Source organism: Coregonus clupeaformis, chromosome 8, assembly GCF_020615455.1.
Source record: "Coregonus clupeaformis isolate EN_2021a chromosome 8, ASM2061545v1, whole genome shotgun sequence".
NCBI classification, from domain to species: domain Eukaryota; kingdom Metazoa; phylum Chordata; class Actinopteri; order Salmoniformes; family Salmonidae; genus Coregonus; species Coregonus clupeaformis.
This window is the reverse complement of record NC_059199.1, coordinates 13,596,299-13,611,105: the sequence shown is the minus strand read 5'-3', so window position 1 is coordinate 13,611,105 and position 14,807 is coordinate 13,596,299.

Genomic DNA, 14,807 nt, shown 5'->3' with positions numbered 1-14,807 from the left:
TACATGTCCTTGTATGAACAACAACCAATCAACACACTCCATTACATTTGACAGTCTGTACGATACAGAATGGGTCATGGTTTGCAGCGCACCAGAGTGCTACATCGTTTTTTTGTTGTTTGAACTTGAGGTCTCGCATTAACGGAAAAGGTGAGAATGTCCTTGACAATAGCAACATTCTGGTAAATGGGATGGGAGACATTGGTCAGCATAGTCCAGCAGTGAGTTTCCCCTGCAGCCTCAGGCCCGTCCAGTGCTGCCACACACACACAGTCGTTCAATATGGCTTATTTGTCTTCCCACTAGCATGCCATTCAGTAATATAAGATGAAGATGAATACTGGCCAGGGTCCAGTTTTCAGAAGAATCTGCAGTGACATTCAAGTATGAATGTAGAGTATGAAGAATGATTTCTCAAACTATTTTACATTACATAATAAACATAAACTACTACTGAAAAACAGGACTTATTCTAAACTTTCCCATGCTTTCTGTGTTGCTTTTTTCACAGAGAGATGCACGAACAGTCATCATGCAGTATGTCCTGACCTCGGGTTTGTCTGAAGTTGGGAAGCTGCCTCACCTGGGAAACACAAATGGGCTATTCACACAAGCCAACACTTTTAGAATGATACTGTGGTATCCAGTCACGGCCATGTTCTGTTTCAGAATCAGCAATAGTCTGTCATTATGAATTGCTTTGTCTTTAAATCCATTTTCCTTACCTTCTGACACCTCTTATTTGCAATTTTTCTTTCCAGATATTTTATATTTTATGCTACTTTGTTCTGCCCGTCTCTCTCTACGATACTGGATGCACATCCTGATTCTCCAACCAAAGTGTTCAGTTGTAGCATCAGAGACCAGGGATGGGGTGGCGGGCAGGGGGCAGGGCTGTTCTTAGCAGGCCACAATGTTGTGGAACCTTTAGATAGAAATGTATTGTGTGGAACAAACATGCCTCGCTGACTACAGAATAATGAATCATGTCAGCTCTATTCATGACATTTCTATCTGCAACGTTCCACAACGTTTGCCTACCGAAAGTGCCCCAGGAAATAGAGGGGTCCAATCGGTTGTATTCATTCACACAATTTCTATTGCAAAACGTTTCGTCTGTCACAAAACATTTTGCTACAGAAACTGTTTACTGCACATGCTGTTCAGTTCTGTTTTGTTCTTAACTCCCTTTCCTCTACTACTCATTTTCCTAGCTTCCTTTCCTAATTTCCTTTCCTCCTATACTTTCTGTGATTCCTTTCCTTTTCTCCTTTCCCAGATCCCTTTAATAATTTCCTTTCCTCATGTCCTAGCTCCCTTTTTTTCTTTCCTTTGCATCTCATTTTCCTCCTTTCTTTTCTATACTAGCTCCTCTACCTTTCCTAGCTCCCTTTGCTTAGCCATTAGTGTTCTTGATATTAATATCAAATGTATTTATATGGACACTTTGGATTGGGATATTCTAAATTACTGATTGTTTAAAAAAAAATTGTGAATGATGTATGCAAGGTGGCTGACTATTTAAAAAAAGCAATTTCATGTCAGTTGTTCTAAATTAAATTAAATTACAATTCAATAGTAAATAGTGATCAAATGAAATAAAAGTGAATTGGTCGCGTACACAGTTTAGCACACCAAAGTGCATTTGGAATTTTACACCAGTGACAAAGAGTACATACTACTTATTTTCCCCAATGAAGTGCACATTTTTTTGATATATACATTTTAGATATTGTATAACATATGTAATGGTCTAGCTTACTGCTTGGGCTTATTAGTGGCACACGAATAATAATAATTTGTGCAATGGCTTGAATAATTTGCTCAGGACATACAGTACCAGTCAAAAGTTTTGACACACCTACTCATTCAAGGGTTTTTCTTTATTTTTACTATTTTCTACATTGTAGAATAATAGTGAAGACAACAAAACTGAAATTACACATATTGAATCATGTAGTAACCAAAAAAGTGTTAAACAAATCAAAATTTATTTTATATTTGAGATTCTTCAAAGTAGCCAACCTTGGCCTTGATGACAGCTTTGCAAACTCTTGGCATTCTCTCAACCAGCTTCATGAGGCAGTCATCTGGAATGCATTTCAATTAACAGGTGTGCCTTGTTGAAAGTTAATTTGTGGAATTTCTTTCCTTCTTAATGCGTTTGAGCCAATCAGTTGTGTTGTGACAAGTTAGGGGTGGTATACGGAAGATAGCTCTATTTGGTAAAAGACCAAGTCCATATAATTATTGCTGCGTTATGAAAGGAACTGGACACGAATGATCTGTTTAGTGTGTTAACACACTATTGGTAGTTTGTTGTAACCAAGTGTTGGTGCTAAACCGTGTGTTATTGGATGCTAGCATGCTAGTTAGCTATGGCGTCATAGGATACGGTGCCCTGGGCGGTTTTCAAGTTAGCTAGCTGAATAAAGTAAGTTAGAGTCTATTCCTAGAAACATTGAACCGCTGTAGTTTACAACAATTCTAATTTCTAAAGTGGAAGTTGGGAGAGTTATGTTCGGGTGTTTCAGTAAAACAATTATAGTTTCTGAGGTGGAAGTTGGGAGAGTTATATTTGGGAGTTGTGGTGAGGGAGGCCCCGCTCTCTCCTTTCCCAGATGTTTAGTTCATTTCATTCCGATCTCCTCAGCATTATTGTAGCCATTTGCTGCAGCCTGTCAACTATGCCTCTGCCTATCCCTGTTCTCTCCTCTCCGCACAGGCTACACAAACGCCTCACACCGCGTGGCTGCTGCCTCTCTAACCTGGTGGTCCCTGCACGCACCACACACCTGGAGTTCCAGGTCTCAGGCAGCCTCTGGAACTGCCGTTCTGCTGCCAACAAGGCAGACTTCATCCCAGCCTATGCTACCCTCCAGTCCCTCGACTTCTTGGCGCTGACGGAAACATGGATTACCACTGAAAACACTGCTACTCCTACTGCTCTCTCCTCGTCTGACCATGTGTTCTCGCATACCCCGAGAGCATCTGGTCAGCGGGGTGGTGGCACAGGAATCCTCATCTCTCCCAAGTGGACATTCTCAATTTTTCCCCTAACCCATCTGTCCATCTCCTCATTTGAATTCCATGCTGTCACAGTCACTAGCCCATTTAAGCTTAATATCCTTGTCATCTATCGCCCTCCGGGTTCCCTTGGAGAGTTCATCAATGAGCTTGACAAGTTCCTTTCCTGAGGATGGCTCACCCCTCACAGTTTTGGGGGATTTCAACCTCCCTACGTCTACATTTGACTCATTTCTCTCTGCCTCCTTCTTTCCACTACTCTCCTCTTTTGACCTCACCCTCTCACCGTCCCCCCCTACTCACAAGGCAGGCAATACGCTTGACCTTATCTTTACTAGATGCTGTTCTTCTACTAATCTCACTGCAACTCCCTTCCATGTCTCCGACCACTACTTTGTATCCTTTTCTCTCTCGCTCTCCTTCAACACTACTCACTCTGCCCCTACACAGGTGGTAATGCGCCGCCGCAACCTTCGCTCTCTCTCTCCCGCTACTCTCTCCTCTTCCATCCTATCATCTCTTCCCTCTGCTCAATCCTTCTCCCTCCAATCTCCTGATTCTGCCTCCTCAACCCTCCTCTCCTCCCTTTCTGCATCCTTTGACTCTCTATGTCCCCTATCCTCCCGGCCGGCTCGATCCTCCCCTCCAGCTCCGTGGCTTGATGACTCATTGCGAGCTCACAGAACAGAGCTCCGGGCAGCTGAGCGGAAATGGAAGAAAACTAGACTCCCTGCGGACCTGGCATCTTTTCACTCCCTCCTCTCTACATTTTCTTCATCTGTTTCTGCTGCTAAGGCCACTTTCTACCACTCTAAATTTCAAGCATCTGCCTCTAACCCTAGGAAGCTCTTTGCCACATTCTCCTCCTTGCTGAATCCTCCTCCCCCCCCTCCTCCCTCTCTGTGGATGACTTTGTCAACCACTTTGAAAAGAAGGTTGACGACATCCGATCCTCGTTTGTTAAGTCAAATGACACTGCTGGTCCTGCTCACACTGCCCTACCCTATGCTTTGACTTCTTTCTCCCCTCTCTCTCCAGATAAAATCTTGCGACTTGTGACTGCAGGCCGCCCAACAACCTGCCCGCTTGACCCTATCCCCTCCTCTCTTCTCCAGACCATCTCCGGTGACCTTCTCCCCTACCTCACCTTGCTGATCAACTCATCCTTGACCGCTGGCTATGTCCCTTCCGTTTTCAAGAGAGCGAGAGTTGCACCCCTTCTCAAAAAACCAACACTCGATCCCTCTGATGTCAACAACTACAGACCAGTATCCCTTCTTTCTTTTCTTTCCAAAACTATTGAGCGTGCCGTCTTTAGCCAACTCTCTTGCTATCTCTCTCAGAATGACCTTCTTGATCCAAACCAGTCAGGTTTCAGGACTGGTCATTCAACTGAGACTGCTCTTCTCTGTGTCACGGAGGCTCTCCGCACTGCTAAAGCTAACTCTCTCTCCTCTGCTCTTGTCCTTCTAGACCTGTCTGCTGCCTTTGATACTGTGAACCATCAGATCCTCCTCTCCACCCTCTCCGAGCTGGGCATCTCCGGCGCGGCTCACTCTTGGATTGCGTCCTACCTGACCGGTCGCTCCTACCAAGTGGCGTGGCGAGAAGCTGTCTCCGCACCACGTGCTCTCACCACTGGTGTCCCCCAGGGCTCAGTTCTAGGCCCTCTCCTATTCTCGCTATACACCAAGTCACTTGGCTCTGTCATATCCTCACATGGCCTCTTCTATCATTGCTACGCTGATGATAAACAACGAATCTTCTCCTTTCCCCCTTCTGATAACCAGGCAGACATATCAGTATGGATGACGGATCACCACCTTAAGCTGAACCTTGGCAAGACGGAGCTGCTCTTCCTCCCGGGGAAGGACTGCCCGTTCCATGATCTCGCCATCACGGTTGACAACTCCGTTGTGTCCTCCTCCCAGAGTGCGAAGAGCCTTGGCGTGACCCTGGACAACACCCTGTCGTTCTCCGCTAACATCAACGCGGTGACCCGATCCTGTAGGTTCATGCTCTACAACATTCGGAGAGTACGACCCTGCCTTACACAGGAAGCGGCACAGGTCCTAATCCAGGCACTTGTCATCTCCCGTCTGGATTACTGCAACTCGCTGTTGGCTGGGCTCCCTGCCTGTGCCATTAAACCCCTACAACTCATCCAGAATGGCGCAGCCCGTCTGGTGTTCAACCTTCCCAAGTTCTCTCACGTCACCCCGCTCCTCCGCACACTCCACTGGCTTCCAGTTGAAGCTTGCATCTGTTACAAGACCATGGTGCTTGCCTATGGAGCTGTGAGGGGAACGGCACCTCCGTACCTTCAGGCTCTGATCAGTCCCTACACCCAAACGAGGGCATTGCGTTCATCCACCTCTGGCCTGCTGGCTCCCCTTCCTCTGCGGAAGCATAGTTCCCACTCAGCCCAGTCAAAACTGTTCGCTGCTCTGGCACCCCAATGGTGGAACAAGCTCCCTCACGACGCCAGGACAGCGGAGGCACTCACCACCTTCCGGAGACATTTGAAACCCCACCTCTTTAAGGAATACCTGGGATAGGATAAAGTAATCCTTCTACCCCCCCCCCCTTAACCACTTTATTATTGTAAAGTGGTTATCCCACTGGCTATAGGGTGAATGCACCAATTTTTAAGTCGCTCTGGATAAGAGCGTCTGCTAAATGACGTAAATGTAAATGTAAATGTAAATATTATGGCAAGAACATCTAAAATAAGTAAAGACAGTCCATCATTACTTTTAGACATGAAGGTCAGTCAATCCGGAAAATTTCAAGAACTTTGAAAGTTTCTTCAAGTGCAGTCACAAAAACAATCAAGCGCTATGATGAAACTGGCTCTCATGAGGACTGCCACAGGAAAGGAAGACCTAGAGTTACCTCTGCTGCAGAGGATAAGTTCATTAGAGTTAGCTGGAACTCAGATTGCAGCCCAAATAAATGCTTCACAGAGTTCAAGTAACAGACAAATCTCAACATCAACTGTTCAGAGGAGACTGTGTGAATCAGGCCTTCATGGTCAAATTGCTACTAAGAAACCACTACTAAAGGACACCAATAAGAAGAAAATACTTGCTTGGGCCAAGAAACACGAGCAATGGACAATAGACCGGTGGAAATCTGTCCTTTCGTCTGATGAGTCCAAATTTGAGATTTTTGGTTCCAACCGCTGTGTCTTTGTGAGATGCAGAGTAGGTGAACGGATGATCTCCGCATGTGTGGTTCCCACCGTGAAGCATGGAGGAGGAGGTGTGATGGTGTGGGGGTGCTTTGCTGGTGACACTGTCAGTGATTTATATAGAATTCAAGGCACACTTAACCAGCATGGCTACCACAGCATTCTGCATCGATACGCAATGCCGTCTGGTTTGCGCTTAGTGGGACTATCTTTTTTTTTTCAACAGGACAATGATGCAACACACCTGCAGGCTGTGTAAGGGCTATTTGACCAAGAAGGAGAGTGATGGAGGGCTGCATCAGATGACCTGGCCTCCACAATCACCTGACCTCAACCCAATTGAGATGGTTTGGGATGAGTTGGACCGCAGAGTGAAGTAAAAGCAGCCAACAAGTGCTCAGCATGTGTGGGAACTCCTTCAAGACTGTTGGAAAAGCATTTCTCATTATGTTGGTTGAGAGAATGCCAAGAGTGTGCAAAGCTGTCATCAAGACAAAGGGTGGCTACTTTGAAGAATCTAAAATCTTAAATATATTTTGATTTGTTTAACACTGTTTTGGTTACTACATGATTCCATATGTGTTATTTCATAGTTTTGATGTCTTCACTATTATTCTACAATGTAGAAAGTAGTAAAAAGAAAGAAAAACCCTTGAATGAGTAGGTGTGTTCAAACTTTTGACTGGTACTGTATATGTAGCTTGTTAATATTTGTCATGGTTTTTACAGTCCAACCGTTTAATGCTACTTTGTTGATAAAGCAACACACAGGATTACTCTGTTCCAGAATAAATGGGTTTTGGAATGACCATGGTCCTTCCTCCATGGCAGCCTCCTCAACAGTTATTTAATTCCTTTGCAGAAACAATATTTTCATCAATGCTTTGTGGCTTGGAAAGGGTAGTGACTATTAATACATTAATCTAATACATTAATACGTTAATCTTTGGAAAAGTAGGTACTTTAGTCAAAACAACCTCATCTAGTGGATGTTTAGTGTCATTCGAATGAGTAGGAAATCACTATTCAAGACAAAGGCTGGAGGAACATATTGTTTCTATAAAATAATGGATAAACAATGGAGGATATTTGTTTTCACATATACTTATAGCTTGTTACTTCAGAGGAAAAATTGTTGCTATCCAGACAATATAAATAAAAAAAGATCAACCGTAATCATGGCATTGAGCTCTAGAATTGCATTTGTTTGTCATCACAGGGAGTCTGTGTAGTGCTATTAGTCAGTCAGTCAGTCATTCAGTTTGACTCTCAGCTACAATCCGTAGGACATGTTTCTGATATCAATGACAACAGAATAAGATTTTATTGCTCACAGTTTAGAAAACTAAATACATTCTGAATTAACATAATAAAAATTGCATATAAAGAGCCAAATATGGATTACACAATGATTGATGACACCGTATGCATCCCAAATTAGTCCATGGGCCAGAGGGCCACATTTCACAAATTTTTCCACTTTGGTGTGGCAAAGTCTAATGACGATTTTCATTAAAAAAAAAGGTCCATGTCTGTGGGTTATATTTTGGTATGATAACCACTTATAGGAGGTAGCTAAATGTGGTTATCACTGGCATTGGTTATTACGGACAACAGGATTGAGGATATGAAATGTAATTTTGTATTATCAGGGGTCAATCTTTGCAAAATAAGGCAATTGATATTGAGATGTGCTTTATTATCAGATGGTACCCTAGATGATAACTACACCAAATGTCCCACCGAACAAGGAGACCCATTGGAAAAGTTTAAAAGAGTAATCACGGATTTAGTGTAACATCAGTCACAGCAACATATTTTCAAGTTGGCTGCCAATCATTTCAAATGAATTGAAGTTAGGGTTCTACACAATTTGCAAAAGGTGCGATGGAGCGTTCTATATGGTCCTCTGTGGAGGTTGCCTGCTCTGTCCCCTTTTTTGGGCCTCTGTTGTGTGGAGGGCAGGCTGAGGCCTATAGCTAGGGCAGGGAGCTGGCTCAATGGAGTGGTGCCACCTTGCGGCCTTGGCAGCGGGCGGAGATCGCAGGGATTTGCCTAGCAGTGATTTATAGATGACCTGGAGCCAGTGGGTTTGGCGGCGAATATGTAGTGAGGACCAGCCAACAAGAGCGTACAGGTCACAGTGGTGGGTAGTATATGGGGCTTTGGTGACAAAACGGATGGCACTGTGATAGACTACATCCAATTTGCTGAGTAGAGTGTTGGAGGCTATTTTGTAAATGACATCGCCAAAGTCAAGGATCGGTAGGATAGTCAGTTTAACAAGGGTATGTTTGGCAGCATGAGTGAAGGAGGCTTTGTTGCGAAATAGGAAGCTGATTCTAGATTTAACTTTGGATTGGAGATGCTTAATGTGAGTCTGGAAGGATAGTTTACAGTCTAACCAGACACCTAGGTATTTGTAGTTGTACACATACTCAAGGTCAGACCCGCTGAGAGTAGTGATTCTAGTCGGGTGGGCGGGTGCCAGCAGCATTCGATTGAAGAGCATGCATTTAGTTTTACTAGTGTTTAAGAGCAGTTGGAGGCCACGGAAGGAATGTTGTATGGCATTGAAGCTCGTTTGGAGGTTTGTTAACACAGTGTCCAATGAATGGCCAGATGTATACAAAATGGTGTCGTCTGCGTAGAGGTGGATCTGAGAGTCACCAGCAGCAAGAGCGACATCATTGATATACACAGAGAAAAGAGTCGGCCCGAGAATTGAACCCTGTGGCACCCCCATAGACTGCCATAGGTTGGGGGGGGTTGCAGGGGCAAGTTGCAGTGGAGGGTGAAGAGCTGGTGGCCGGGGTAGTGGTAGCCAGGTGGAAAGCATGGCAAGCCGTAGCAAAATGCTTGTTGAAATTCTCGATTATTGTAGATTTATCGGTGGTGATACTGTTTCCTAGCCTCAGTGCAGTGGGTAGCTGGTAGGAGGTGCTCTTATACTCCATGGACTTTACAGTGTCCAAAAACTTTTTGGAGTTAGTGCTATAGGATGCACATTTCTGTTTGAAAAAGCTAGCCTTTGCTTTCCTAACTGCTTGTGTATATTGGTTCCTAACTTCCCTGAAAAGTTGCATATCGCGGTGGCTATTCGATGCTAATGCAGTACGCCACAGGATGTTTTTGTGCTGGTCAAGGGCAGTCAAGTCTGAGGAGAACCAGGGGCTATATCTGTTCTTAGTTCTGCATTTTTTGAATGGGGCATGCTTATTTAAGATTTAGAGGAAAGCACTTTTAAAGAACATCCTGGCATCTTCTACTGATGGAATGAGATCAATATCCATCCAGGATACCTGGGCCAGGTCAATTAGGAAGGCCTGCTCGCTAAAGTGTTTTAGGGAGCGTTTGACAGTGATGAGGGGTGGTCGTTTGACCGCGGACCCGTTACGGACGCAGGCAATAAGGCAGTGATCGCTGAGATCCTGGTTGAAGACAGTGGAGGTGTATTTAGAGGGTAAGTTATTCAGGATGATATCTATGAGGGTGCCCATGTTAATGGATTTAGGGTTGTACCTGGTAGGTTCCTTGATAATTTGTGTGAGATTGAGGGCATCTAGTTTGGATTGTAGGATGGCCGGGGTGTTAAGCATATCCCAGTTTAGGTCACCAAGCAGTACGAACTCTGAGGATAGATGGGGGGCAATCAATTCACATATGGTGTCCAGGGCACAGCTGGGAGCTGAGGGGGATCTGTAGCAAGTGGCAACAGTGAGAGACTTATTTCTGGAAAGGTGGATTTTTAGAAGTAGGAGCTCAAACTGTTTGGGCACAGACCTGGATAGTATGATAGAGCTCTGCAGGCTATCTCTACAGTAGATTGCAACTCCACCCCCTTTGGCAGTTCTATCTAGATGGAAAATGTTGTAGTTGGGGATGGACATTTCTGAATTTTTGGTGGCCTTCCTAAGCCAGGATTCAGACACTGCTAGAACATCAGGGTTCGCGGAGTGTGCTAATGCAGTGAATAACTCAAACTTAGGAAGGAGGCTTCTGATGTTAACATGCAAAAGCCATGGCTTTTACAGTTACAGAAGTCAACAAATGATAGTGCCTTGGGAGTAGGAGTGATACTGGGGGCTGCAGGGCCTGGGTTAACCTCTACATCACCAGAGGAACAGAGGAGGACTAGAATAAGGATACGGCTAAAGGCTTTAAGAACTGGTCTTCTAGTGTTTTGGGTACAGAGAATAAAGGGGGCAGTTCTCCGGGCGTTGTAGAATAGATTCAGGGCATTATGTACAGACAAGGATATGGAAGGATATGAGTACAGTGGAGGTAAACCTAAGCATTGGGTAACAATGAAAGAGATAGCATCACTGGAGGCACCGATTGAGCCGGTCTCCACGTGTATGGGGGGTGGAACAAAGGAGCTATTTGAGGCAGTTTGAGAGGGACTTGGGGCTCTACAGTGAAATTGTATAATAAGAACTAACTGGAACAGCAATAGGCAAGGCATATTGACATGGGAGAGAGTCATAAAGCAATCATTAAAGAACACCCCTCTGTGTTCTGTTACATTTTTACATTGTAGTCATTTAGCAGATGCTCTTATCCAGAGCGACTTACAGTTAGAGTGAATACATGTTTTTATTTATTTTTATTCATACTGGCCCCCCGTGGGAATCGAACCCATAACCCTGGGTGGTCCTCTGTAGCTCAGCTGGTAGAGCACGGCGCTTGTAACGCCAGGGTAGTGGGTTCGATCCCCGGGACCACACATACACAAAAATGTATGCACGCATGACTGTAAGTCACTTTGGATAAAAGCGTCTGCTAAATGGCATATTAGTGTCACGCCCTGGCTCTGGGGACTATGTTATGTTGAGCCAGGGTGTGTAAGTCTATGTTTATTTTTCTATGTTGGTCTGAGTGACTCCCAATCAGAGGCAACGAGTGTCAGCTGGGTGTCTCTGATTGGGAGCCATATTTAACTGTTTGTCTTGCACTTTGTGTTTTGTGGTTTCTTGTTCATTTCGGTTTGTGTTTAACCATAGACGTCACGTTATCGTTTATTGTTTTGATCGTGTGATCAGTTGAATAAATATAATATGTTCACCCGCAACGCTGCGCCTTGGTCCTCTCTGTTCGACGATCGTGACAGAAGAAACCACCAAGACCAGACCAAGCAGCGTGTCCAGGAGCCATCGCTAATAGATCTCCGTGGCAGCTTCGACTGGGTCAAGCCCATTGAGGAGCTGAGTGACGAGGGTTGGAGACAGAGGAGCGAGAGGTGGGCGAGAATGATGGAGGCCTGGCCCACGGGGAGGAGAGACCCCCAGAAATTTTTTAGGGGGGGGCTCACGACGTCGGGGCAGCAGGAGGCCGCTATGGAGCGGTCCAGCGGGGTTGCAGAGGAGGCCGCCAGGTTACGGGGGCCACTGGTAGAAGAGGGGATGGAAGGTGTAGAGGCACGGCGAGAGGTACTGGCGTGTGTTGCCAGTCCGGTCCGGCCCGTTCCAGATCCCGGTGTAGAGCCAGTGGTGTGTGTCCCCAGTACGGTCCGGTCTATTCCTGCTCCCCGCACCAAACCTACGGTGTGCGTCGACAGCCCAGCCCGGCCCGTTCCTGCTCTCCGCACCAAGTCTGTGGTGCGCGTCGCCAGCCCAGTCCGGCCCATCCAAGCTTCCCGCACCAAGCCAGTGGTGTGCGTCGTCAGCCCTGTCCGGCCCGTTCCTGCTCTCCGCACCAAGTCTGTGGTGCGCGTCGCCAGCCCAGTCCGGCCCATCCAAGCTTCCCGCACCAAGCCAGTGGTGTGCGTCGTCAGTCCGGCACGGCCCGTACCTGCTCTCCGCACCAAGTCTATGGTGCGTTTCGTCAGCCCTGTCCGGCCCGTTCCTGCTCTCCGCACCCGGGTCAGTGGTGCGCGTCGTCAGCCCGGTCCGGCTCATTCCTGCTCCCCGCACCAAGTCAGGGGTGCGCTTCGTCAGCCCGGTCCGGCCCGTTCCTCCTCCACGCATCAAGCCAGGGGTGGGCGTCGTCAGTCCAGCAAAATGGTGCCCACCCGGTCCCTCCCCTGTTGTGGTTGTTTGGCGCGGCCGGAGTCCGCGCCTTTGGGGGGGGGTACTGTCACGCCCTGGCTCTGGGGACTATGTTATGTTGAGCCAGGGTGTGTAAGTCTATGTTTATTTTTCTATGTTGGTCTGAGTGACTCCCAATCAGAGGCAACGAGTGTCAGCTGGGTGTCTCTGATTGGGAGCCATATTTAACTGTTTGTCTTGCACTTTGTGTTTTGTGGTTTCTTGTTCATTTCGGTTTGTGTTTAACCATAGACGTCACGTTATCGTTTATTGTTTTGATCGTGTGATCAGTTGAATAAATATAATATGTTCACCCGCAACGCTGCGCCTTGGTCCTCTCTGTTCGACGATCGTGACAATTAGGCAAGGCATATTGACATGGGAGAGAGGCATAAAGCAATCACAGGTATTATTCGAGAGAACTAAGACAACAACTGGTAATGGCGATGAAAGTTTGGGCTGAGGCTAAACAGATAAAACAGGACAGGGTACCGCGTAAAGGAACAGTCCAGCAGGCATCAGCTGTGCAGCTGAGTGATCGTAAGGTCCAGTGAACAGCAATGTGAGTCCGAGAGCAGTTCGAATTGGTGCTACAGCACAGGCGATCAGGAAGCATGGATCTTCGTGATCGTCGCAACGGGAAGCCTGTTGAAACCACAGATGATTACGTCGGCAGACCAGTCGACAGTAGGAGGTCCCGTCCGATTGACAGAGAGGTAGATTGCTGGGAGATGGGCCTGACTCGAGGCTAGCTCAAGGCTGATTAGCCAACCACAACATCCATTCGGTTGCAGCTAGCTAGTTGCGATGATCCGGTGTTAAAGGTCCAGTGATTCCGGCAGAAAATCGATAACGCACTGTGCAGACTGGCCGATAATAGTCCAGGCTAGAGCTGGCTGGTAGGTAGTGCAGGCCACGGACAATGGTGAAAAAAACCTGCTAACGGTGGCTAATAGCAAGTAGCTAGTTAGCTGGCTACTCCCTTCCGGTAGACAGAGAGGTAGATAGCCGGTATATGGGCCTGGCTCGAGGCTAGCCCAAGGCTAACTGGTGCTTGCTTCGGGGGCAGTGGTGATTAGCCAACATCATCATCCATTCGGGTGCGGCTAGCTGGTTGCGATCCGGTGTTAAGGTCCAGTGATTCAGTTATTCCGGCTGAAAATCTGATGTTCTGGGTAAAAAAACACTAACGGTGGCTAATAGCAAGTAGCTAGTTAGCTGGCTAGCTAGTTTCAACTAGTATTATTTACTAGTTAAGTAAATAATACTTTGATCCCCGTGGGTGGGGGTCAAACCCTCTCTCTGGGGGACAGCCCCCCCTCCCATGGTTGGCCTCAGCCCTTTCCCCCCATATCCCTGGGTAAGGGAGCTGGCTGGATGTAGTGGCGCCCCCTGGTGGCGCCCCCTGGTTTGACCCCCACCCACAGACCTGTTAGTTTTTCTTTAAGAAGCCCTCCTGTTCTCCACTCATTACCTGTATTAACTGCACCTGTTTGAACTCGTTACCTGTATAAAAGACACCTGTCCACACACTCAATCAAACAGACTCCAACCTCTCCACAATGGCCAAGACCAGAGAGCTGTGTAAGGACATCAGGGATAAAATTGTAGACCTGCACAAGGCTGGGATGGGCTACAGGACAATAGGCAAGCAGCTTGGTGAGAAGGCAACAACTGTTGGCACAATTATTAGAAAATGGAAGAAGTTCAAGATGACGGTCAATCACCCTCTGTCTGGGGAAAGCTGGGACCGCAGTCTCAAAGAAAACCATTAGTAACACACTACGCCGTCATGGATTAAAATCCTGCAACGCACGCATGGTCCCCCTGCTCAAGCCAGTGCATGTCCAGGCCCGTCTGAAGTTTGCCAATGACCATCTGGATGATCCAGAGGAGGAATGGGAGAAGGTCAAGTGGTCTGATGAGACAAAAATAGAGCTTTTTGGTCTAAACTCCACTCGCTGTGTTTGGAGGAAGAAGAAGGATGAGTGGAAATATCATTCTTTGGGGATGCTTTTCTGCAAAGGGGACAGGACGACTGCACCGTATTGAGGGGAGGATGGATGGGGTCATGTATCGCGAGATCTTGGCCAACAACCTCCTTCCCTCAGTAAGAGCATTGAAGATGGGTCGTGGCTGGGTCTTCCAGCATGACAACGACCCGAAACACACAGCCAGGGCAACTAAGGAGTGGCTCTGTAAGAAGCATCTCAAGGTCCTGGAGTGGCCAGTCTCCAGACCTGAACCCAATAGAAAATCTTTGGAGGGAGCTGAAGGTCCGTATTTCCCAGCGACAGTCCCAAAACCTGAAGGATCTGGAGAAGGTCTGTATGGAGGAGTGGGCCAAAATCCCTGCTGCAGTGTATGCAAACCTGGTCAAGACCTACAGGAAACGTATGATCTCTGTAATTGCAAACAAAGGTTGTGGCAGGGCTTGAAAACTATTACAGACTACAAAGGGAAGCACAGCCGCGAGCTGCCCAGTTACACAAGCCTACCAGACGAGCTAAACCACTTCTATGCTCGCTTCGAGGCAAGCAACATTGAAGCATGCATGAGAG